At 49.4% G+C, this 26,382-nt stretch overlaps 1 protein-coding gene across 4 annotated transcripts in view; it reads left to right on the top strand.

Annotated features, from left to right (window-relative positions):
- The first annotated feature begins 581 nt into the window (after positions 1 to 581).
- The window catches only part of Myo1b (myosin IB), a 146,084-nt gene continuing 120,283 nt past the window's right edge, over positions 582 to 26,382 (top strand). For 3 of the 4 annotated variants that reach the window (XM_050159366.1, XM_050159365.1, XM_050159363.1), the window contains exon 1: positions 17,146 to 17,284. The gene's annotated coding sequence lies outside the window, so the exon portion shown is untranslated. Of the gene's footprint in view, positions 765 to 17,145; positions 17,285 to 26,382 lie in introns of those variants that run through there. The other variant, XM_050159364.1, reaches the window with a different exon arrangement.

The raw sequence follows: 26,382 nt of genomic DNA, 5'->3' as shown, positions 1-26,382 counted from the left end.
GTAATCCTCACCTCACCCCGTGAGTAAGTTTGATGAACACCCTTCCCTCTTCCAGGATGAAGCCAGACCCAGGGTCACGTGGCTCTGTCCGGAATCCCAGGGTGGCGAGGAGAAGCTGGGGGGTCCTGATTCTACTATGATCAATGACTGTCAGTCACTGCCCAGTACCCAACGCTATATTCAATATCTATGTGAACGATAGAGACAATACAAGTGTCGCACCGCGCGCTGTTTTCTTTTTCAGTAAATTCGCGTTTTGTGATATTCTTTGGCCCCCAAACTTTGACCTAGGAGAGGTGATTACACGGAGAGGAATGGTCTCTGTGCCGGTGTTCGAGGCCAAGCCTCTTGTAGCTGTCGGGCTCTGCACCCCTGGTCTGCAGTACGCAGATCTCGCAGAGACCAAGGTGAAGGGTCAGCGCGCGTCCCTGGGTGTCCCCAGCCTTTGGGTGCTCACCGGGGGGCGCTGTGAGGCCTGCGCCTTGGTGAGCCGCGGCCGGGAACGAGGGGCGCGTCCGGGCGAGGTCGCCGCCCCCGCCGCGAGAGGGGAGTGGCCGCGCCGCCGCCGCGCCTGAAGCCAGCGCACTCGGAGCCGGGCCGGCGGACGCAGCGTAGGGACGCGGGGCGCACGGTCGGCTGAGCGGCGCGGGACCCTCGGCAGCAGCTGTGGCACGAGCCCCACATCGGATCCGAGCCGCGATCCCCAAGCGGCGGCCAGAGAGCAGCACGCGGAGGCGGAGCGGCAGAGCAGGCGCCCGGGCGAGGTATGCTGCGCTCGCCCGTGCCGGGTCCCTTCCCGCCCCGTGCCTTTGTGCGCGCGGCCCCGGGCTCAGCCTCAGCCGGCGATCGCGGGTCACCGGCTCCCGGGGCGCTCGTGTGGGACGCGGCAGCGCTCTCAGCGTGAACCCACGCGCGCTCGAGGTCATCGAGAGCGATCGCTGCTCCGTGTACCTTTGGGGGGCGGCGGGAGCAGGGGCGGGGGCTTGGAAACTTAAGTTGCTCTCAATATATGATAGCCGCTTCGTGTAACTATGGGCACCGGGGGACCCGGCTTTCCGCGGGCCCACCCGCACCCTTCCCCCTCCATCCCTCTGACCCACTGGCGTTTCCTAGCCCCGGGTTCTGTGGAAGAACAGGCTATGGCTTCCTGTGGGAGGGAGAAGTGGAGGTAGAACAAAGGGGCGTCCTGGGGAGTGGGGTTCAGGTGCGGTGTGCCAGGGCCGCGGCGCACGGGGAGGGGCGCAGGACCCGGTGGGTCGCCCTGCGCGTGCAGCTGCGCTCCACTCCTTTGTTCCGCCACAGCGGAGGGGGCTGCCCCGGGTCCCGTTTCCTGCCCGGGACGGGATTGATTCACAGTCCCAGAGAGGCTTGGGGAAGGGGGCGGGGCTCGAATGGAAACCAGATTGGGAACGGGAGCCCTGGAGGGTGCTGGGCCGGGTGGAGCGCTGGGGAGGGAGGGGGGGTGATGAGAGTGCGTTGGAGTTAATTACAAACACAACCTTCTGTCTAAAGGCCTGTGGAGTTTATTTGCGGTACTTTGTTCATGCTACGGCCTAGCACTAATTGTTGCAACAAGTTCTGTTCTTCCTTAAAGTTGTAGGCTCTGGCTTTGGGAGCTTGCTGAGAGCAGATCTTGTTAGTTATAATGGATGAAGAACTTTTCTTCCTTTTCCTTTTTCTTTTTCTTTCCTTTTTAAGGATTTTAGAGTAAATCAGGAAGGATATTTGTTTGCTTGTGTATCTGTGGATTTCACTGTGGCTCAAATAGGCAGACCAAAACACAAAACAAACAAACCGCCTTTTTTTTTTTTTTTTTGGACACCTGGTTTATTCCCTGGCTGACCTGGAACTCAGAGGCCTCCTTGACCTGAGTGTTGGGACTAGAGGTGTGCACCACCACACCCGGCTAGGGCGTGTGTAGAATCATTTTGTCTAAATAGGTGTCTTCATTGTCATACAGTATAGTGTGTATGATACATTTCCAAAAATATTTGGGGCTTGGGAACCACCAGAAAACCAGACGTTGCTAAAGAAATGAATCAGGTGATGTAATACTGAGTTGAGAATTCTTTTGTCATGGGTCCCAGAAAAAACACCCTATATTCTTTTTGGGTTTGGTTTTTGAGGCTGGAGCCATGGCTTCAAGTGCTCTATGCTTTCCCACTCCCTGTGGACCAACCGGAATGAGAGACAGTGACTATTTCTCTCGTTTTTTTTTTTTTTTTTTTTTTTTTTGGAGGAGTAGATTTGAAGGTAGCGTGTCAGGCCTTAGTGAAAGTGACCCAGTCCTAGATTGGAATCGAGAATCTCAGAAGGACTGGGACCAAGCTCGGGACTGGGAGTGAGCCTTTGGGGGGACTGAGGGATTGGTGCCTTTGAACAGGGCATTCTAAGCAAAACCGAGGAGGAGCTGACATTTCCAGGCATTGATGGTTATGCATGTGGGGTGTTGATGGCAGAGACCCAAAGCCCGGTGCAGTTTGGAAATGCTGGCCATAACCTAACAGCCTTCTGGCTGGAACCAGCACTGTCTGCGGGACAAGTTGAGGGCCATTTGTTGTTAAGAGGGGTTGAAGCCGAAAGCCTTTTTTAGCCTTAGAAGGCGAGTTGGGAGCTTACTCTGGGGGAAAAAATGTTTTGTGCCCACTAAGTGGTAATGGCAAAGAAGCTGTACAAGTTCCTGCTCGTCTTTGTACACGGAAGTGCGGCCAGGTTTTCGGGCCAGGCTGAAAAGCGGTGCGTGGAACGTGTCCTCAAAAGCCGTCGTGATGTGAAGTTGGAGTGGGACGGTGTCCAAGTGTCAAGCTGTTTGTCACGGTGGCTGACACACACTGCCTGGCAGTTTACAGAGGGACTCCCCTCTTTATTGCTGTCCCGCCATTCTAGACTGTTCATTCATGTGAATTGTTTTGCTAAGTGCAGTTCCGTTGGATTCCCCCCAAGGGCTCTTTGGTCCATATGTTAACTAAACGGAAAGCAGAGTGTGGGCCTTAGTGCTGCTGCAGACATGAATGAGAGCCTCCCGAAATAGCCGGCTCCTGGCCCGTGGCTGTCCCGCTGGATGCTGCGGGATTGTGTGATAAGTCTGGCAACGGGCTGCACCCCTTCTGGGATGAGTCATCACTCTGTCAAGCCTGGAGTTCAGGACTGGCTTTCCCGGATGCCGCACAGCTAAGCAGGGCAGTGGGGATGTGCTGACATCACTGGGGGAGAGCGTGGGCTGGGAGTGGGATGGGCTTTCGTCAGAGAAGAGCGCTGTAGTGCCCTTGGCATCCCTTGTGCACCCATCCTTGTACTCAGCCTCCTTTGGGGTGAGGTTTGTCTCTCTTCTCTCTCTGTTCCAATGTTTTCAGTAGTACCTAGGCATTTAGATTTTAATTGAACAGTCTAATGCTAATTATAGTTACCATTTAGTAGGCTTATTATGTGCAGGATTTTACAGGCACCATCACTGTATATTAATCTCTAAAATAACGTGGCCAAAGGTCTCAGTTATCCCAGGCTGGCCTAGAATTCACTGCATAGCTCGGGGTTGGCCTTGAGCCCCCATCCTCTTGCCTCTTCTCACACTCCCAGGATGACTTTACAGGCATAACCCACCATGCCCAGTTAAAATTATTTTGGTTTTTGTTTTGAGGAAGGTCTGACTTTGCATCCAAGACTGTCTTGGGAATCACTATATAACCTGTGCTGGTTGTTAACTCATTGTCATCCTCCTGCTTCAGCCTCCTTGTGCTGAGATGTTAGGTGTGAGCAAACCTGCCCGCTTGGTGCATTGCCTCTTGCTCTGTTGGAGTGGTGCAGGTCTCTAGTAAGTGACAGAGTTGAGGTTTGGGTGCTTTACTCCAGCTAAACCCTGCAGAATTGCTGGGCGTGGCCATGTGACTGCTCTAGGCCATTAATCCCAGTAACCTGGGGGCAGAGGCGGACAGTGAGTTCAAGGCCATCCTGGACCCACTGAGTTGAGACCCACGTTAGCCCAGGCTCTGAGAGAGAGAGAGAGAGAGAGAGAGAGAGAGAGAGAGAGAGAGAGAGAGATACCCTGTCTGAAAAAAAAACAAACAACAACCAAACAAAACAATTACATGAATAATCATAATTGAACTATTTATTAGCTCTTTGCAGATCCCGGGTCACTTTCTTGTGTATTATTATTGATCCTTCCCAAAGCCGTTGTGAAATAGGCTTAGAAGGCCAGATCAGGGACATGACTATTTTTAAAATATCTTTTTCTTTTCTGGCTTTTCGAGACAGGGTTTCTCTGTAGCTATGGAGCCTGTTCTGGAACTAGCTCTTGTAGACCAGGCTGGCCTCGAACTCACAAAGATCCACTAGGGAGGATCTCTGCCTCCCGAGTGCTGGGATTAAAGGCGTGCGCCACACCGCCCGGCTAAAATATCATTATTTGAAAAGTGTATATGACTGCTTAAAAAAGTACCCCACCGCTCACAGAGTCTTATGTAGGCCAGGCTGGCTCAGAACTCATATGTGGCCGATGATGACCCTGTTTCTCCTGCTTCCCTTTCCAGAGTGCTAGATTACAGGCTTGTACCAGCTCACAGTGTGAGGCTGTGGAGGTTGAACTCAGGGCTTCCAGCACTTTCCCAAGGGAACTGCTTCCCCAGCTCATTATTGCCGCGTAGTCGAGGCTAGCCTGGAATTTGCCATTTTTACACCCCTTGAACACTGGGATTACAGGTTCGTGCCGCCACACCCTGTTAACGTAAACAACTATATTTGTAAGACAAACAGGGAAGCGGCTTTAGAAAAAGTTAGGCCGCCAGCATCTAAAAATAAGTTCTTCTTAAAAACCATTTCAAGCCGGCAGCATCGAGGTTGACTTTATATAGGATCGTACAGTTCCTGTTTCTTGAACGCCGCGCTAGCTCTTTTTATCTGAAAGCCTTTAGGAACGAACACTGCTCTTTGCTCCTCAGCTGAGACCCAGAAGGAATGTTGATGCCGAGGAGGAAGTGGGACGTCAGAATTGGAAACACGCTGAGCCGCAGGCTGAGGATTTTCCCAGCACACGCTTTTCCGCCCTGGCAGGAGCCTTTTAGAGAGGACATTCTTTCGTAGGGAAGTGTCAAGGGTCTTCCTTCCCTGGATCCTCTGAGATCACCCCATCCCTGCACTCTGTGGGAACACACATTCCACATGATTTGTGTGCTCAGTCCATCCCCACTGGGAAGTGAACTAGTTTAGACGGCAGTGTAGAAGGGGAACAGAGGTGACCTGTGTCCTAGGGCTGGAGCAGAGAGACACAGTGGGACCTTGGGACACAGCGATCACCAGGGCAGGAGCAGGATGGAGCTGTGTGTGTTGACACGCGTGAATTATTTATGTTCTCAGAATGTGCCTGGAGATATTAAAAGTATTCCTCCCCCCCCCCCGACACACCCATACTGCATACATGTATACAATCATATACATAATTACTTCCCAAGATAAGCACGCCTTTAATCCCAGCACTTGGGACACAGGGACGGGAGAATCTCTGTGAGTTTGAGGCTAGCCTGGGCTACAGAATGAGTTCCAGGACAGGCTTCAAAGCTACAGAGAAACCCCTGTCTCAAAAAATAAAATGAAACAAACAAAGAAAAAAAAAGAATTTAGAGATTGTGAACCGTGCCTTTATTTGTTGAAGTATTTCAACCCAGGATACTACTGGGCTCTCCAGGGTCAATGGCATAGCAGTGATTTGGTCTTTTCACGTCCGGGCGATATACACGCCCTGCAGACCAACTCTGGAGCAGCGCTTGGGGGAGGGGGCGGGAGAAAGACGCCCAGCCGATTTCCCCTCCAGCTTTTGGTGGGCCTTGACCCAGCTGCTGTGAGACCCTGTGCTCCTTCCAAAAGCAATAAAGGCCACCCGTGTGCCTCCGAGGACCGTGTGGCAGGGCAGAGTGGGCGTGGTTGATGTTATTCTCCTGGGGGACTACATCTCCCAGAAGACCCTGTGGGCTAAGAAATCTGTAGGAAGACACAGGCCTACCTTGACCTGAGGGAGATGTAGTCCCCCAGGAGAGTAATAGTTGAGTTAAAGGAGATGGGCATACGCTGCTCAGATGGAAGCTGAAAACAAACAAGCCGGAGAGAGGGCGGAAATGCAACCCAGGTGCCAGCTCCAATCCTTGGCTTTCTTTCCTCCGATGTGAGAAGATCCGGCCCTGCGCCCTGAGGTTCCCGCCTGGAGTATTAAGTTCCACTTTGCGTGGGTTCCCGACGAGGGCTTGGCCTTGGCCGCCTTTCGTCCCCGCGCTCCTGTGACATTCCCCAGCACCTCAGGCGTGTTGTGTTTTAAAGGCCACGGTAGGCAGGAAGCGCCAAGTCTGTAAAGGAGGGTTAGCTCTCTCTTAGTCTCTTTTCCTCGACGGTGCTAGAATATCTTGACAAGGAGAACTAAAGAAGAAAGAGTCCATTCTGGGCTCACACTTGGTGAGTCTCAGCCGGGCAGTCACGGCCTCAGGAGCTGGACGCAGATGGAGATTATTGTCCACAGTCGAGAGCCTGCTTTCCTCTTATGTGGTCCAGGCTCCCGGCCAGAGAGATGCTGCCCACAGACCCACCTCAAACGCGGTCACTTGCCCAGGGGCTGTCTCCCTGATAATTCTAGATTCTGTCAAGTTGCCTAATCATGCTGTCTTATGCTATGGGCTATTCATGATGTTCAGTAAGTACTTGATTTATTTATTATAATTATTATTATTAGTGCGTGTACGTACACATTACATGGCATAAGTTTTTTTTTCTTCCTCTTTTTTATGGGGTGCGGGGCCAAACTTAGATCACATCTAAATCTGTGCCTAGCTTGGCTGCATTTTGCTAAAAAGCGTTCTCACCACCCACTTCTCTGTTTTTTTTGCGACCCTTTATCCACCTAGTTTATTCCTACATTCAGCCTGCTTTCTCTGTTCAAATCCTTAAGCCCTGATTCTGGTTTAGACATTTCAAAACATTTGCCCGAAATAGGTTGTTCCACAAAAGAAGGAGCAGAGTGGGGGAAAAAATAAAGCTCATAAATTACATAAAAAAGGGTTCCTTGGCCAGTGTCGGAACTGCTTCCTTTGAATTGCTTCGTTTGAAGTCAGTTCCCTTGCAGGAAGGCCCTCCTGGCCTTTCTGGATGTGGGCAGTGAAGTCCGGAGAAGGAGCCATGGCTGTCACATATCCTGACTGTTGGTGCCTCCAGGATGCTCTTGAGAAATTGTGTTTCTCCGTAACTGCTGGTGTCCCTTCATGGCCCGTCTTTAGGTCCACAGCGCTCTGGCTGTGCTGAGAATATATGTCCTGCGTGGGTGGATAGGCTGAAAATAGCGCTGTGTGTCTGCCCCAGAGAAGGACTGGCATCCACACCTTTTCCGCACTTACCAGCCAATGTGGTGCCCACAGCTGCCCCATTGTGTCTCAGCGTGTAACCTGTGTGTGTGTTCTCCCACGTCACTGCGAGGGCCCCACCCCCACCTGACGTGGGGTGTCCTTCTGACTGTGTGTTGCTTTTATTGGTTAATGAATAAAGAAACTGCTTTGAGCCTATGGCAGGGAAGAATAGAACTTGGCGGGAAAAGCTAGGCTGTTGGCTGGGAGAAAGAGGGCGGAGTCAGAGAGAGGCCACGGAGCCCGCTGCCAGAGTCAGAGTGTCGTGCCGAAACTTTGCCGGTAAACCAGTCACGTGGTGTATACAGATTAATGGAGATGGGTTAAATTAAGATGTAGGAGTTAGCCAATAAGAAGAAGCTAGAGTTAATGAGCCAAGCAGTGATTTAAATAATATGGTTTCTGTGTGATTATTTCGGGTCTAAGCTAGCCGGGTGGCTAGAAACGAACAAGCGGCCTCTCTCCCTCCAACACCCACCTTCTTCGCTCTGCCTTCAGTTGTGTGTTTCAGGAATTGCATGTATTGAAATGGAGGTTCAGGCGTATGAACAGCTTCATATCCACGTCTTGCCGCCACAAACCTGATCGACCTCTCTGTTTATATAGGTTTTTTACATCCCTCCCCGCCACCATTAAGTTTACTACTATGTGATTTATATGTGAAAGTCTTTCCCATGTTTTAGATTTTCCTGGGTGTTTCTGGCTCTCGTGGTCATTGTGACGGGACTGTTTAGTGCCTCTCTTATCTCTGTGTCTGGTATATCAAGAAGGGCCTGGTTCTCTGTCTGTTCATAGATGGCTCTTGGTTGCTCCCCGGAACTTGCTGTGGGAACCTGACATCATCAGATGGCTTTCAATGGAGCAGGAATTTCAGCATGGATTGAAGACGTCACATTTAATTTTAATTTACAAACTGTATGGCTTTTAGAAGCAAGGGAAGGTGACTTCTAGTTTTTTTTAATACATTTACAATATGTATTATATTAACGAATATAATATCCATTGGTTTATTCATCAAGTGTTTGGATGCCTACCACGGCGTCACAATAATAGTGAGTAGAGATGATGTCGCTTTCTTTCTGGAAGAGTGAGAGATTTGGGTGTAGAGATGAACAAGGATCGTCACTACATCTCTTTCCTCCTCTTCCTTTAGTCCAGACTGACAGGGAACCTACGCTCCTTCATTTCCCCCTCCCCCCAGTGTGGCGAGTGGCTGCTGCCACAGACGGCACCTAGCCATCTGTCCTTGTGAAATCGGTCTGAAGGGGAAGGACAGATGACAAGATAGGGGTTTAGATTGGGGTACGGAGGGGGCTGTTTGGGGACGTGAACGCTCACCAGTCTTCCTGAAGGGTGGTTTAGCAGGAGAGGAGGAGCGGGATTGAATAACCCTTTAAACAGCCAAAAGGGGTGCCCGCTGGGGGGAGAGAGAGAGCGCCCTTGGCAGGTAGCTCACTGATCTCCCAGAGAGTTAGGTAGGTGGCTTAGGGATGCCTGTAATGAAGCTTCAAGGCCTCTCCCCACTCCTCCCCCAATGCACACACGGGGCACATACTCAGGGACACACAGACACAGAAACGAGAAGAAGTAAGTCAGGAAACAGACTGAGCGAGACTGCTGAGGCCCGAGGGGCGGTGTTCTGCACGGTGGGCTGAAGGGGGGGGCTTCTGTCCTCACTGCGGAACTAGCGGCTTGCCGTTGGCCAACGTTGGCCAACGTGGAGGTGCTCATTTCGGGGTCAGGATGCCCTTCTCGCCCCATCTGCCCGGATAGGGAGAGGACTGCCTCTCTGTTGCTCCTAGACACCCCACTTCCAGGTTCCCTGCCACCAGCACTTTTAGTTCAGGCAGTCCCCCACGGCTTGCCTCATGGACTGCTTGGCTTTATGATGGCGTGATATAGCGAGATGCTGTCCGTGGAAACTGTAGTTTGAATTTTGACCCCCCCCCCCCGGGCTAGCAATACATAGCTTGTTGCTCTGTCCAGATGAAGGCCAGAACAGGAGCCAAGACTCCCCTTAGCCATGTGGGCAGCCGGGTGGAGAATTACCATACAGTGTCCTGCATCGCGACGCTGGGAACTTCTGGGGCTGGGATATTTGGAGCTTCGGATGGTCTTATGGGGACTAAGCTCCACCACCGTCAGTCCAACAATTGTCCTGCCGCTGTCCTTGCTGCTGCTGACTGTTGTTTCTGTTGAGCATCTGAGATCCCGCGAATTAGATGTCTTTGCTTGGCGGTCTGCTCCTTCTGGGAGGGTCCCAAGGACAGGGTGAGTGGAGGGTGGGGGTTGATCTGGAGTCCCCTGAGGTCCTCACACCTTGTTCACCTATACTCCAGCTATTTGGTCGTCAAGGCTTTCCACTTGGGGCAACCCTTTTGGAGCTTTCCATTGAGTTTAGGCTTCGTAAAGAAGTGAGAAGCAGTTTGGGGCACCGGCGCTGGTCAGGGTACCCACCCGCTTTGAACCTTGGCTTTTGTATTTAATGTTGCTAGCTCGTGTATGTGGCCTCACTGTCGGGTCTATGTCTACCTGTTCCTTGTCTACAAACTGTGACACAGAGTCTTGTCTGTGCTGTCGTAGGGATTGTATAAGGTGTGTGCGCACGTGCGCCTGGGTACTGTCAGCCCAGAACAAGGACTCTATATTAGTTCCTGTTGCTCCGTCTTCTGGAGAATGGATTTCTAAGGCTACTCCTCCCTCAGATCTTCAAATCTGTTCGCATCCAAGGCGTGTGTGTACAAATTGTGAGCGGCACAGACTTCGACATATCCTTCGCGGGCAGGTGTGTGCAAAGGAAGCCAGCAGAGGAGAAAATACTGACGGCGATTGTTAGGATAGTAGAACAGCACCTGTATCGTTTACCTTATAGTGTTTTTTCCCTGACCGCTGATAACATCACACAACCATGGGAGTAAAAGAGGCTAAACTCCTTTGCCCAAGTGCTTCCTGCTGAGGCACGGCCAAAGGATCGCTGGGCGTTCTGGCGCTGGCAGCATCTGCAAGTGGAGTGGAGCGCTGTCCCGTGGTGTTTAAGAGTTGCAGAAATGCCATGGTGTTCGGCTGTGCACAGACAGCCTCGACAGAAAGCCTTCAACATTAGCAGGTGGGCTGTGCACTCTGGGAGCCCCTCTTCCTTTGAGAGTCGCTTCTTGGTCCCTGTGTTCCCGCCAGGGCCCCTAGTCACCAGCTCCTCCTTTGCTCTCTCCCATCCCTTTCCACCTTGAATGTCTCTCTTTGAATTCCCGGCTTTGTCTCTGGTTTGTCGTGCAGGAATGGTGCGTCTGCTCAGAGAGCAAATTTGGTTTCCTATTCCACGGTAAAAATACTTTTCACCGTCTAAACTGTGGCCCTTTATTTAGTCACACCTAGAACCAGCGAGTGAGGTTATGAACCAATTAAGCCTAAGGTTCCAGTAGCACCCGGTGTCTTGCAGGGTTGGACTCTGAAAGGAGGGGCGGCCAAAGGAATGCCAGGCTTGAGTTTCTCTCTGCCTGTTTCCTTGGGGGTTAGTCTGCGTTGTCACCACGGTGTCCGTATCAGTAAGTTTGAACTTTTCCATACCGGCGGAGTAGAATTCTGGAAAGTTACCCAGTGGATTTTCACAAAGAGACCATGCCAAATCAGATAAGTTGCCTCAAAAACCGCATCGCTTTTCATTGCTTTCACGGCCCCGTCCATTACGCTTCCCAGCCTCTCTTGTGTTCCTCGCTTTCTCTAATCGTGGACGGAGAGCTGCTCTTTTCTGAGGAGTTTATCTACAGGAATTGGCCATAGTACGTTCTCAAAAGAATCCCCCCAGGCCTCGGAGCAGCCGTGTAGCCTGGTGTCGGGGGGAAGAGTTACTGACTCGAGGAATACTGCTGATTTCAGGGAGCGTGCAGTTGAGTTGGTTTAAAGGACCAGGAGTAAGGAAGACCTGCTTTTGAAACCCTGTTCTGGACTTTGTTGGTCACCTGGAATTTGAATGTAACATTAGTTCTTCCTCTGGCTTGAGTCTGTTGCACCCGCAGCAGGATCAATCTGATCAATAGTGTGATCACAAGTAGGGTTTATTGCTTTTCAGATTTCTTCATCGTAATGGTTTCTTTCATCTGAGTGTGGCCACGAGTGCAGGGATGTCTGTTCTTGTCTGTCTGTGCTGCTCAGTGGGTGGTATAAGAGCCACACAGGAGATAGATAGCATGGCCTTGCAGGTTGATTTCCGGAACTCGGATTCTGTGACGTTGAATTCCCCCGAGCATGGCAAGGCTAAGGCGTGAGACCTCAGGCACTCACGCTTACTCTTGGCAGTTTGAAACTAAAACCGAGATGCAGACAAGAGCTGAAGGCAAGTTGTACCATCATCCTGCGCCTGCCGGTTGACCTGTTTGGTATCAGTAGCCCTGGGATGTAGTTCCTGAGTAGGTTTGTGTTGTCCCAGCAGTCTCTGGGCTGCCAATGGCGACCTGGTTCGCCTTGGCCTTCTGTGTGATCTCTCTCAGCTTTCAGCCCTAGCTCATGCCCGGTGAGCTTTCCTTACTAGAACTGTCCGCCTTGGTTCATGCCCTGAGAATATCAGACTGAGCGTCGCAAGGAATAATCGGGTGTAGGGGAAGCCGCCTTTATGGGAGTTTGTGCTGGGGGTTGCAGCAATGTAGCAAGGGAGTAGAATGCTAGCCAGAGGGATTTAGGACTTAGGTAGTAAACGTCCAATTTGTCCCCACACCCTTGACAATGTATGAGATTATGAGAGCTCTCTGGGATATCGTAGATCAGAGAATGGTCCTTACGAACATCACACAGCATTGGGAAAGCAGGGTTCCCAAAGGTGCTCATCAGAGACTGTGTTGGCACATCCTGACCTGCACAGGCTCAGACTGGACGGAATCCCAGCCCTGAGAAGGGGAGGTGGATACAAGATACAAGGTCCCGCCTGTAACCAGTGATACCTGCTGGGAGAGGGACACTTCTCCAGTGGAGTGTCGCTGGTACGTGAACCTTCTGCACCCCGGGTAAGGCTCATGAGTAGTTGGCCAACACAAAACTGATTATCTATCTATCTATCTATCTATCTATCTATCTATCTATCTATCTATCTATCTATCTATCTATCTATCTATTTCTTCCAAGGGTCCACTCAAGTCCTCCCCTTTAACATGAAAGCCCTCTCCAAAGATAGTCACATTTTATGGTCCTGGGACTGATGGCTTCATCATGAGAACTCTGAGAAAACAAATCTAGCCAACATACATACATGTTCTGTGAGCCTAGTGACCCACCCTTGCCTGCGCCTCTATCCTGCTGACCACCTTGCTCTTGCCCACTCTGGCCCCTCTGGCAGCTTCTTGCTCGTTTCTTTCCCAGTTCTGTAGATTCGCATCTTGGCTCTCATCATGACCTCAGTCAGGTTCATCGGTCTCTCTTCTTTAGTCACAGCCCCAGCTCTTGTGGCAGATGCTTAGTGTTCCAGTCTGGTGAACTGTAAATTGTGTTTGGTAGCATGGGACCTTCATGGGACCCTGGGCCCGTGGCTTCTCTTACTGTGTTCCTCGGTTTGTGGTTGGAAAGAAAAGCATTGTGGGAATATCACTTGAGGTCCAGGTTCAGGAAAAATTTGTGTTTGAATTTGCCTTCTGTTTCACAAGTTAATTTTTTTTCCCCCTCTAGAGTTCAGTTTTGAGTTCCTTTTCTTTTCAGGAGGCCAGTTTAGTTAAAATTAGGTTGAGTGGGTGTACAATCCCAGCAGAATCTGTGGGCAGAACTATTTCAGTGGGTATGTTATAACTGACATACACACTCTCTCCTTATATATAGATGCACAATCATAGACATAGACACAGAGAGACACACATACACAGACGCACACACACATAGATATACATACACTGACGCACACACAAACACATACATAGACACACACAGACTCACACATACAAACTCATACATAGACACACATACACAGACTCACACACACATACATAGACACATATACACAGACTCACACACACAAACACATACATGACACATATACACATACAGGCACATATGCACAGACACATAGACAGAGATACATACACACAGATGCATATACACATAGACACACAGATATATACACAGGTACACACTGACACACATAAACACATACAGACACACACATAGACGTATAGACACATACAGATACACACACACAGAGCATAGTGGGTTAAAGCTCTGTAGATATTAAGATCCTGTTTGTTGCTGAGCTCAATACCCCGGCGTGCATATTAATAAAGGAGTCAGAGTAGCCATAGGAGTAAAAGCTAAGTGTTGGTTGTTCCGGGTTTCTGATGTGTACGTTCCCTAGAAATGAAGGATTTCTGCTATGTGTATGTGAGCCTTAGACTTTCTATTACTGTTACTGTTTCTGTTGCTGTGACAGAGTGAGGCTGGGTGATTTATTTCCAAGTTTTACTCCAGCTCATCCGTCATTCTGGAGATCCGAGAGCATGCACCAGCATCTCCTTGATTCCTGGCAGAAAGTGGAAGGCACTTGAGTCCACACGGAAGAGGGGGAAATAGGAACGATCCTGCTGCGTGACAGCCTGCCCTTTGCAGGACTGACCCAGTCTTGGGAGAAACTGTTAATGACCTAATCACCCCCCAGCAGCCCCACCACTTCTCAACATTGCTACACCAGGCAGTGAAACCTCAGCGTGAATTTTGATTGGGATAAGCCATATTCAAACCATAGCGATGAGATGGTTTTCTTTATCCAGTAGTCTGTTGAAATATATTAATATCGTGGGGTGCTGGTGGCGCATGCCTTTAATCCCAGCACTCAGGAGGCAGAGGCGGGCCGATTAGATCTCTGTGAGTTCGAGGACAGCCTGGTCTACAGAGTGAGTTCCAGGATAGCCAGAGCTGTTACACAGAGAAACCTTGTTACAAAACACACACACATGCACATATATATATACACACACACACACGCACATGAGTATATATACACACATATATGTATATATTAATATATTGATATTTCTACATGAAAGGTCATATAAAGCTTCTTATTTATTTATTTATTTGTTTGTTTTTTTCATATATAGCTTTTTAAAAATTTCCCTGGGCCTTATGTTATTAGGGTTGAGCCCTTCTTTGCCCCCATCCCACTTTACTATTAGGAATTGAACCTGAGGCCTTCATACACGCTAGGCACATTCTTCTACTGAGCTGAGGACCACATTGTTTTCAGCATTGGATATCAGACTTGCAAGTATGGAGAATAACACACGGATTTCCTATTGGGCTACTCGGAGTAAGGACACCCATGTTTTGCTGAGGTCCTCTATAGCCTTTTGCAGAGCTTCATGTTCTCTTTGAGGGCAATGTTTGCCGCCGTCGGCAGTCTTAAAGATGGAAAGTTCTGGAGCATGAAACTCAGCCGTGTTTTTAAGCGGCAGTGTGTGTGTTTATTCTTTGCGTCTTTAAGAGCCCGGCTCTGGCATGACATGTGACCTGGCGCTCTTGACTCCACGCCCAGCTGTGGATGTGAAGTGTTAATTTTTGTACTTAAGTGACCCGAGCGCTTGCAACTATACGTTTGGAGCTGAGTAAATAAGACCGGATGTCGTTCAGAAAGACCCGTTCGGCTTTTAGCTGACTAGCATGCCGGCACTCATTTCTTTAACTGTCTAGGCCACAGTGCCAGGCATGGTGATACAACCTGGAGTCCTAGGCCTTGGGAGGTTGGGGTCAGCCTGGGCTACATAGTGAGTTCCAGGCCCTACCAGAAGCAGGAAAACCTGTCTCTCGGGGTGGAGGCGAGGGAGGGGGGAGGAAGGTCTTCCTGTGTAGGCCAGCCTCGCACCCTACCATTGGTAAGTTTCCTGGGTTTCAGTTGTCTCATTTGAATCGCTCCAATTCTGAGTCCCAAGCTGCTAGGTTGGAGCCCCAGCTGGAGTCCCTGCTGCTAGCTTTGCTGTGTCTTTTTTTTTTTTTTTTTTCCAGTTAGTGCCTGTTTCCCCGTGGCTTGCCGGCCTTTGTAAGTGTGTAATCTGGACAGCTGCACAAAGCAGCTCTCCCCGTTAGTCATTGTCCCAACCTACTCAGACCGTGAGCTCAGTATTATTTTTTGCTGTCTATGCTGTAGCTTAAATCTGAAATGAATGTCCGAGAAGCCCACGTGTTAAAGGCTCGTTTATCAGCCCCGAGGCACCATTGGGCGGGGTTGTTGGCAACCACGACGGGAACACAAGCTTCTGCCGTGATGAACCCCATCACTGTAATCTTAAAGCCGTAGGACCTTGTGTCCATGGACCACATTTCTCCAAACTACCAGCCCAGACAGACCTTCCTCTCTTCTAATGTGATTACCTTGGGCATTTTGTTACAGGAGCAGAAGGATGGCTAACCCGCCTCTGTACCCGATCAGAGGTGCTTAGGTGAGCCTCCATCTCTGTATGTAGCAGCTGTTGTCATCTTGTTTCCTCAGGGTGACCGGTGACCCTCTGCCTGTGCCCTGCAGTGTGGACACCATAGATGATGTGGTCAGAGTCCTCAACTCTTCCCCTTTCCCACTGCTCCGACAGTTGAGGTTCTCTAGCTGGACTCCCAGCCCATTCTCAGCTCCATTGCCCGGTCGGGCTTTACTTGGCTATATCCACTGCTGCCATCTTACATGGTGTTTGTTAAGCGTGTCTTACTCTTAGTGCCTAGATTCTCTCTGGTCATACCCATGTCGTCCTTTTTCATCACTGGTCGTCGAGGGCAACTTTTACCATTTCTCTCGATCTGTTTGTGCACACCAATCACTGTAGTTGTTTTTTTTTTTCTTCTCTTTTACTCTTTGGGGAACCACCACCCAGCTCCCAAAATAAATACACAGAGACTTCTTTCTTATAAATGCCTGGCTTTAGCTTGGCTTGTTTCTAGCCAGCTCTTTTTTTTTTTTTAAATATTTATTTATTTAGTATACAATATTCTGTCTGTATGTCTGAAGTCCAGAAGAGGGCTCCAGACCTCTTTACAGATGGTTGTGAGCCACCATGTGGTTGCTGGGAATTGAACTGAGGACCTTTGGAAGAGCAGGCAATGCTCTTAACCACTGAGCCATCTCTCCAGCCCTCTTTTTTTTTTTAACTTAAATTATTCTGTCTACCTTTTGCCTCTGGGCTTTTGTCTTTTTCTATTCTATGTATCTTCCTTTCCTCCTTACTCTGTGACTGGCTGTGCCCTGGGTAACTGGCCCCTGATGCCCTCTTCCTTCTCCTTGTCTTGCTCCCCATCCTCTCTTCCCAGATTTCTCCTCCCGTGTACTCTCTCTGCCTGGCAGTCCCACCTAATTTTCTCTCCCGCCTAGCTATTGGCCATCCAGCTTCTTATTAGACCAATCAGGTGTTTTAGACAGGCACAGTGACACAGCTCCACAGAATTAAACAAATGTCACATCAGAGAATGCAGCGCGTCTTGGCATCATTAAACAAACGTTCCACAGTGTAACTGAACGCAGCACACCTTTAACTTATGTCCCCGCAAGAAACCACGCTAATTGTCCATGTAAATCTAATCTCTGTATTCCACATCTCGAGGTGAAGAGGTTGCGTGGTGCGCACACTGTTGATTGATTAGTTTGCTCTTAATCGTTGACTCAGTTTGATTGCAAATGCCTGGGAGCAGTTCGTAGGTCTCTTGTTCTGTTGCGCTCTGAGCAGGCGCGGACAGCAGGTAGTTTGATCATGAAGGTCGGCCTTGGGTAGATGCTCTGGGCCCCTCTGCCAACCTGGTATCGACCTACTTTCTCCTTCTTATCTGTGTGTGCAACATTCGTTGTGTTTGCTGTACCCAGTGAGTTCCCACGTCACAGGGAATGTTTGTCCCTCGCTTGCGTGTGAGTTGAGCGCTACAGGGCTGGCTAACTCGGCGGAGGAAACCATGGAGGAGAAACGTTGGTAAGCAGTTTACCTTCTAAACTGGGGGGCATTACGCCTGCGTCATTTAAAAATGACTGTAGTTTTTCTAACCACCTATTAAACACGGGGAGTTTGGTGAAACCGTCCATTTTAAGGGTTTAGCCTTTTAATTTCATGGTTCGCGTTCTCATGTGTTTTGAGATTGCTTCTTGAAGTGCCTGTACAGGACGTGAACTTTTTTCTCATCTTTGTTTTCCTGTCCAGTTTGTTCGTAGGCATTTCCTCTTTGACTAAATTGGCCCTTGGGGGCACGGTTGTGTCGTGGCTCTTTGCATAGGCAAGCTGATGGACCTTAACAGTGCGTTTTTGTTAACGTACTAGGTATGTCGTGTTCAAGGAGTAAAGTGTTCCTGTGTGTGGCTCTTGGGAAGTAACTGTTGTTACCTGTAGATCATCTGGAAGTTCGGCAGAATTGTCATTCAGATTTAGTTAACGTCTGTAAGTGGACATTTTGTAAACACAGGTTTTAGGATACACATTTCAAAATTATTACGGCATGCTTTTTAATGATCCTTGGTTCTTGATAAATACGGCCCAGCGCGGTAATAAGAGTAATGATCGCTTTGCCTCTGAAATTTAATATTACAAAGAGAAAAGACCTGGAGGTTGATACAGAAAATGCTCCCAAATTCTATCACCTTCGTTGATTTTACACAACTTTTCGTGAAGCCAACTCATTGCAGCAAGCTAGCTATTTTTTAAGAAATTCTTTTCAAATTACAGAATAGCTTTGCCTTCTGAATTTATATTATCGGGGTCTTGAGGGGAGGGACTATCTTAGCTATTTTTGTTTGATCGCCTTTCAACTAATAAACATCCATGAAATCCTAATGTAAATGCATAAACATCTCTCCCTTTGTTTACATAGTTTATTAGACTTTATTTTAGGAGCTGACAGCTCAGGGAGTCTCTGAATTTCTTTCCTAAGGCCTTTTCTCACCCCAGCTACAGAGCTGTGCCTGAGGCCCGCTCTGGTAAGGAAGGAGCTTTTCCTACGTTTGTTAATATGTAGATCTGTAGTTTGATCTCATAACCAAGTGCCTTTCATAACTAGATGGATTTTTAAAGAGGGAGGGTGTCCTTCGGGCAGTGATTGTGTGGACGGCTGTAAACACAGAGTCTTGCTGTGTCCCCTCTGCCCGGGTAGCTGCGTGTTGGGGCCATCCTGTTTATTTCTGCGCAGTCTGTCTATGCTCTCTATAGTTAGGCTTTTAATACACTTTTTCCATGATGGGTCCAGAATAGCTGCTCCCCTTAGCTGCTGAGAAATTGTCATTGAGATTTTTGTGGATTGGCATTTGCTGACTTTTTGTTTCTTTAAACATTCTTTAGAATTCCTCAAATGAAGGGACTCAGCCTTTCTAGAATTGGTCGCGTCAGCACGGGAAGACTGTCGGAGGGAGCTTGGGAGACAGTGGGCTGTGGTTTTTTTTTTTTTGTGGGGAAACTGAGGCTTGGGGGTGGCATTGTGCTTAAGGTATCCCCGTCACACAACTTGGATCTTCTGGGTCTGGATGGCTATAAAGGGACTGGAGGGCTGGGGTGGCGTTTGGGAGAGCACTCTTCGGCCTTGAGTGGTCCCTTGAGCTTGACAGGTGGCGTGAGCGGAGGGCGAGAGCCACCGGGTGCTGGAGGCTTTGGCAGGGTTTGCAGTCTGTGGGACCAAACGAGCCTGGGACCTTCTGATTAATAAGTGGATTCATTTGGAAGGGAAGTTGGTTTCCCTGGCGGCTGCAGTTGGTTTATTCATTACTCGTGGCATCTGTGGATCCAGCAGGGCCCACGAGAGCTGACAGCTTGCCAGTTATATCTGAGCAGTTTTACGTTCATACGGGGGTTCCTGGGGCTCAGGTTCGCCAATCTAAACATTTGACTTCTTGGAATCTTTTTTATCCGCCTCGAGGGAGCGGATTGAGAAGTCTGTGGGTTATAATTAGCACATTCTCTCGTACAGCTGAGTTGGTGTTTCTGGATGGAACCGCGGTTTATGGCGTTTGGCTCCCCTGTCCTGCAGGCCTCGGAGCCCCTCAGACGTTAGCTCATTGATTCTTGTAAGGTTTCGTGTGAGTTGCGTAGTATGATTGCAGGCTCCTTCTTAAAACTAGCTCTCCGGACCTCTTGAGCTTGTAGAAGGCGAGGGATGCTTCTGTGGGCTGTGGGAAAGCAAAGAAGTAGGGTGGGGGTGGAGACGCTGGATGCTGTTGCTGGGTGAGCCTTGGAGAGATGTCCCTTGGTCATGTTCCTGACATCACTCAGCAGACCTCCCTCTGGGAAGTAATGAATGTGTATGTCTGTCCGTCCGTCCGTCAGTCTGTCTGTGTTCTGGCTGCACTTCCTCCTGTTACTTACCTGCTGTCACAAATCAACTGGCGAGGACAGAAGGAAGGGAGGGTTTATTTGGCTCACAGTGCGCGTGCGTTCTGTCACGGAGAAGTCATGCCCTGGATGATGAGGTCGCCGAGCAGACCGCACCCACAGACAGAAATCCGAGAGCTGTGGCTGCTGGTGAACCCCAAGTCTCTGAACCCCAAGTCTCGGATGGTGCCACTCACAAGTAGGGTGTGGCCTTCCATCTCATAAAACCAACCTAGGAATGCCTCTCGGACTCTTCCAGAAGTTCCTTCCCCAGGCATTCCAGATCCTATTCATTGGCTGCCGAGACTAACCGAGACTAAACCTAGAACCCAAAGGAGGAGGCAGTCACTTAGTTACGAGGACAGTCTTGTCGTAAAGACAGCGTGGGGAGAGCTTGTGAGCTGCTGGGGTCAAAAGAGGAAAAGCCTTCTGGGAAGGGAGGAAGCCATGTCTAGCGAGTTTCATCCCTGCCCATCTGTGTACACCTTCCTCTCATCCTGAGTTTGGGGATCAGCAACTGGAATGCATTCCCTTGGATTCCAGCCTGAGTCTGTGATGGCAAAGCCTGGTTCTGGGGGGTCCTTCCTGGGCCCAGCTGCGTCTCACTCACAGCCTGTGGCCCAGGGTAGCCAGGAATGCGGCCCAACACAAAACTGTAAACTCATTTAAGTGTTTTCGGTTCTTTCTCCTCACGATTTCTTTTTGGTCACTTAATTTTACTGGTGCAAGCATGAACTTCGCAGATGGCAGCCCCGTTGCAATGTCAGCAGGTCACGTGGCAGGTGAACGGTGGCTGCCAGGCTTGTGCGATGCACAGCGGGACTTCTTACCTTCCGAGTGGCTGGGACGCGCTTGGCAGCTTAGGACTTAGGTCAAAGGGTGGACAATGCTTTAGAACTGAGCGAGCACAGGGCTCTGGGATCTCGCGTTTTCTCCTCTGGGAAGGTTTCGCCTGGGACGGGAGGTCTCTGTAAGCCGACTTTTTCTCTTCCATCAGAAGATGCGTGGTTAGTAATCTAAAACCTTCACTATTGCTGCAGCCGCCACTTTTTTTTTTTTTTAAACCTCAAAAATCCTTCTAATTAGCCTGGATGATATGTTTATCCTATTCATTTTCCACAGCTGGAAAAAGCCTCCCAAACCTCTGTCTCTTTATGAATAGCAGAGTCGAGGTGCCGTTTTTTCAGGCCTGTCCGGCCAGTCTGGCTTAGAGTGTCCAGCAGCTCCTAGGCAGCTTTTTGTCGATAAAGCCGGCTTCCACGCTGAGGTGGAAAGCAGCCTTGGCATGGATTGGTCTGTGGTGATTCTAGTCCCGTTTCTGGCTTTGCAGAAACACTGGGGGGGGAGGGGAGGGGGAGGTGTGTTAACCCTTAGATAACCGTAAAGTCACAGCCCTCACTCTTCCTTACACGGGGCTTCCGGCTTGGTGGCCGCGTTCAGGGCACGCGGGCTGGCATTTGTAGTTTTCTGTCTACTCTCATTTCTTATTCATATCTATCTGATCTTCACTGCCTGTGAATGTTCTCTGTGTTTTTATTCAGAGTTAGAACACCAGGCCAACGGCTTTACTCTGTGGAAATTGCCCCGAGGCCTTGCCCGTTTCTTTCCCTAGCCTACGAGTCTAACCACAGTGCTCCAACCAACAGCCCGTGAGTCTCAGCAGAAGGTTTCAGAGAAAGGCTGGAGGTGGGGACACTTTCCCCATGGGTTGACTTTAACAACCGTGACGTAAATGCAGGGGGTAGACACCGCTCATATGTTTCTCTTAACAAGCGTGTCGGTAGGAGTGAAAATTAGTATTCTCCAAACCTTGTCCCTCACGCACGTCAGCCCACTTTTTCACACGCAGTGTGCAGCAGAAATCACCCTACGGTGTGTGACACCCTAAACCCGGCCCTTTGGAGAACCATGCTGCCTGAGTAAATTGCCCTAAAGAATTCAGTTTCTATGCCATTTGCCCTTCAGGTGTCAAATCCTGAGCAGGTGTGCTGTGTTGTGGGTACTCAAAGCTGTCCTTGTGTATCCGCTGAGGCTTCGCTGATGTCGTCAGGGCTCGGAGGGGCAAGGTGACGAGTGCTTGGGGTAGGAGAACGTTCGGATTTACTCACCACGCCACAACCTGTGTGCCAGCCGCCCAGGCAGGTACCGCCCCGATAGGGTTTCTCTGTGTAGCCCTGGCTGTCCTGGAACTCCCTCTGTAGACCAGGCTGGCCTCGAACTCAGACATCCGCCTGCCTCTGCCTCCCAAGCGCTGGGACTAAAGGCCTGCGCCACCACCACCCAACTACATAAACCTTGCCAGGCTGCCGTCTTCAGGGAAGGAACGGGGAGGCCCACTAACGGCAGCAGGGGAGGGACGTTGGGGTGTCACGGTGTCACCGTGCCTGGGTTGCTGTGGCACACTGTAGGCAGAGTGGTTTAAGCCGAGGATATTTATTTATTTTTCATAGCTCCGGAAGGTGCCGTCTGGCAAGCACCCACCTTCCTGGTGTCTCCTCACTCACATTTATATCTTTTATAAAGACCTGAATCCCACCATGCTCTTCCCGATGGCCTCGGAAGCTGTTGTTTTCCAAAGGCCTCCCCTCCAGGACTGCAGAGTTGGAGGACAAAGCTTCTGATGGGAGAACAGAAGCTTTCAATCCTTACCAGCTGGCTTGCTTGGAGCGTGCTACTTAGGCCTAGTGACTTCTCCTACCAGACTAAATCAGGCTGAGTTTTAAGTCAGGAAGCCCAGCTGGCCCTCCCGGGGCTCCTAAGTGGAACCAACCCTGGCATCTTAGTGCTTCTCTTGGCCCCACGTGATCAGCATCAGCCCCACTTTTCCCTTCAGAAGGGTGTCCCTTGCAAGGCTCCCTATGTGACTTCATTGGAGCCTTGCTTTTCCTGTCCTGTTGTCGGTGTTGTGATTCATTTTAGAGAAATCACCAAAGTGGCTTGGAGCGGTTATCATTCTTCTGCCTCCTAATTGTGACCAGACTTACACACGCAAGAGTGGTGGCTGTCGAGAATCCCCTTTGCGCTGTGACTCCTGCCTTCGCGTTTTCTGACCGTGTTTTACTGAATGTCCACCATCTGCAAGGGCCAGTGCTATAGACTTTGGGGGATACCAAAGAATAAGAGATGGTTCTTTGGCATAAGAGCTGGTTTTCTAGAAAAGACGCTGTCAGCAGGCAGGACCACTCTGCTTGGAGGTTATGGCTGGAGCCAGTGTCCATTAAACAGGTTGCTACTGTTAGCAAGTCCCCTGTAGCTCTTGCCTCTGGGGCACTCTTCTGACGATGCTACACTAGATGTGTTTTAAATGTCCTCTCTGAGTTACAGAGAGGGCTTCCGTGTTTTCCCACTCATAGCGTAGTTTTGGTTTTGCCCTAGTGGCTGTTTCAGATTTAAAATGATGTGACTTAGTAATCTTGGTGCACAGAGCTGTCAGCTCGGATTCGTCCACACTCTTTCAAATGTAGGAAGGGTTCAGCGTTGCTGCCTGCGCTCCCCTAAGAACTCAGTCCATCGTGGGGGCGGTCAGATGAGTCATCTTTCTGCTTAGCTTCCATTTCTTGTCAATTATTACTGTTGATTTTTTAATTTGAAATAACTTTATGTCTTCTTGCTTTGATATCGAATTGGTGGGATTCAGTGTTCCTCCCGTGGCTGACAGCTGGAGGGTTGGCCGTCTTCATATTTTCAGCTGTTGCAGTTGTTACAGTGTGTCTCATGGTCACAGTTACAGTGTGTCTCACAGTCCATAGTTTGGAATGTTTGTGGGCAATGGGGTAGAAGACTTTGTTGTACTGTTGCGTTACAATGGCCATGGGATGCTTTAGGATCCCATGCTGGGATTAAAGGCGTGTGCCACCACCACTGCCTGGCTTGGATCAGTTTTTGTTTGTTGTTTGAGATAGTGTGTTGCTGTGTGGTCCAACTCTAGATTGCCTGGCCTGAGCCTTGTTAGGACAGGAAATACCTGGCTTCACATACACCTTATCCTGCCTATACATAGGAAAATAAGATGCCCCAGACAAAATCATGTGTCTCTCTTCTGTGTGGCTAAAAACATGCCGCCCACTGTTCTCCGAGACGGTCTCTTTTGTGCATCTGTCTTCCATGGCCTCCCGAGTGAGCACTGGGGAAAGACTTTGCCAGGCTTTCATACTTTAACAGTTCTTGTGAGTTAGAAGTCTCTAGGGCTGGTTGTCAGCAAGGGTCAAACAATGGTATGATCAACAAGAGCTTGGCTCTGTTGTTCCTTAAAAAATGTAGCTGTTTTGCAAGGTTAACTTGCTTCCATGGACTTGTAACACTCACTGAAAATCCTGTCAAGCCATAGGAACCTGACCTGAGAGTGTGTTGCTTGGCCTTGGCTCCTTCCCTACAGACAGTTGTCACTCTTGGTTGATAGTGGAAGAAACAGAGTCTGGTGGGACCTTCTGGTTCTTACCTCTTTGCAGTGGGAGGGCTTATCCCTTTCTCAGGAACCACACAGTTGGCTTCGGCTTGACTACTACAGGCAGTGAATAGAAAATTCTTGCCTTGCTGGCCTTTCATACAGGCCAGTGTCATGGACACATGGCTCTGGTATTCTGAATTCCCCGACTTCAAATTCTCTAGTGTTACAGCTACAAGATCTGAGTCCCCAGGGCATGCCCGGCTCAGCCTGTGGTTCCAGTAATAGATATCAAATATGATCTCGCTGGCCTAAAATGTGTACTTCCTGTGCCCTCCACCTCACACCGCATGGCCTAGCTCAGCTAGTTTGCACCTTTGCTCTGGCACCAGTTGCCTGGATCCAACGTCAGATGCTCTCTGATGGCGATGGAAGATCCAACTCCGCGTCCTTCAACCATAAAGGGAGCTAAGGGACTCGCATCCCAGAAACCCCGAATGAGGTGCTGGGGACCTTAAAGTGCGGTTTGATCTAGAGGTTTGCGATGTTAGGATTCCATCACTAGCCATTTTCAGTAATTTTCTTGCCTTGCCTCCTCTGTGTGACATTTCCTTCTGGAAGTGGCCTCTTCTATGAGAAGCAGGGGTTGTTGAGCCAACCCAAGTGTCACGTCGTCAGTCTGCCAGAGGTGGACGGAACCGGTGCTGATATTCCAGCCAGCATCGGATTTAATCAGTTACAGCGAATAGGAGGTGGCAGGCTAGTGTTGTGTTGGTTGGTTTAATGTACATATGATATGTACTAATACCTGGAGTGTAGGGCAGAAAATGTAGACTTGTGTGAGAGTCTTTGGGAATGGAAACTGGATACAACACGCACACACGCATGCATGCACACACATACACGCACACAAGCACAGGCACACACGCACGCACACAAACATGCACACAAGCACACGCATGCACACACAGTGCACACGCACGCACGCACACACAAGTACACGCATGTACACAAACATGCACGCACATGCACGTACACAAACATGCACACACACGCACGTGCACACACACACACACACACTTTTGTTTGCTATGCCCACACATCTTTGTGTATAACATAAAAAGTATTCCTGGTGCCTTATGTACAGTCTCATTTTTTGCATAAAGCTGTGGAAATTCTTTTGATGGTTTCAGGAAACACTGAGTTAGCAAATGCTTCTGAGATTTGTTTCCATGGTTAGTCATAGCTCTGTCAGAGAGGATTTTTTTTTTTTTTTTTGGTGGAGCAAATATACCAGATGTTTTTATTAAGATCTCAAATGAGCTCAACCTATGCTAGAAGTCATGGTTCCAATTCTGCTCGCTTCAGTATGGGAAACAGTTCGTTTCTAAGGAGCCGGGGAAGCGCCCACCATATTCCCTGTGTCTTCTTTCTACCTTTGATGATGGAAGCCACCGTGATGTCATGTTCTCCAATTCCCAGACGCCAAAATGACAAACTGTACTTGTAACTGAAGGACTCTCAGGTTAACGTTTCAGCTTGGATCATTTTATCGGTATATATTATAGTTCGCAAAAAAACACTTTCAATTTTTGTCCGTTTTCTGAGTTGATTTGTACCTGCCTGGATGATGAAGTTGGGCCAGCACTTCGAAGCCGGCTGACAGGATTTCCTTGAGCTGTGTGGGCCGTTGCAAGGGTGTGGCAGGTCTGGTCACCATTGGCCGCCTGATTACTGTCCCCTGCAGCCAGCTGCAGGGGTGTCTTTCCAGCTGCTTCTGTAAATAGCTTCCATTCAGCAGTCCCCCTGGGGCAGAGTTCCTGGTCAGCCACCTTGTTTTACTTGCTGGTTTGAGGTGGTTATTTTCTCAAGTCGACTTCTCCCTTAGTCCCCAATCTCTCTTCTCTCCTCGGCCAAATTAGATGTAATGCGTTTACAAACCCAGAGCATTTTTTTTTTTTTTGGCACTGCACAAGTCTGAGAATTTGAGATTTGATTTAAATGTTAATTTATTTTGACAGAGTCGGGGGCTCACAGTCTCCTGTGGACTGTCTTCTGGCTGCTGCTCCAGCCCTAGAAATGGCAGGTACCTCCCATCTGCTCCAACGCTGTTCTGAAATGCAACGTGACCCACCCCAGTGCAGGAACCATTCCTTGTTCTCTGGAGGTTCTGGCTAGGTGGTGCTGGGGACTCGTTATTCTAGGGGTGGTTGACGTGAGACTAAAGCATGTTAGTAAAACAATTAGTTTCTTTCTCTTGAGTATTGAGTACTCACTCAATTCATATATATTAGAGAAAGCTGTGGTTCTTTCTTAGTCCCTTTTTCAGCTTTCTAGG

Source organism: Alexandromys fortis, unplaced genomic scaffold (assembly GCF_014885135.2).
Source record: "Alexandromys fortis isolate MF-2015 unplaced genomic scaffold, M_Fortis_MF-2015_v1.1 scaffold_65, whole genome shotgun sequence".
In the NCBI taxonomy this organism is placed as follows: domain Eukaryota; kingdom Metazoa; phylum Chordata; class Mammalia; order Rodentia; family Cricetidae; genus Alexandromys; species Alexandromys fortis.
This window is presented reverse-complemented; position numbering and strand designations above follow the sequence as displayed.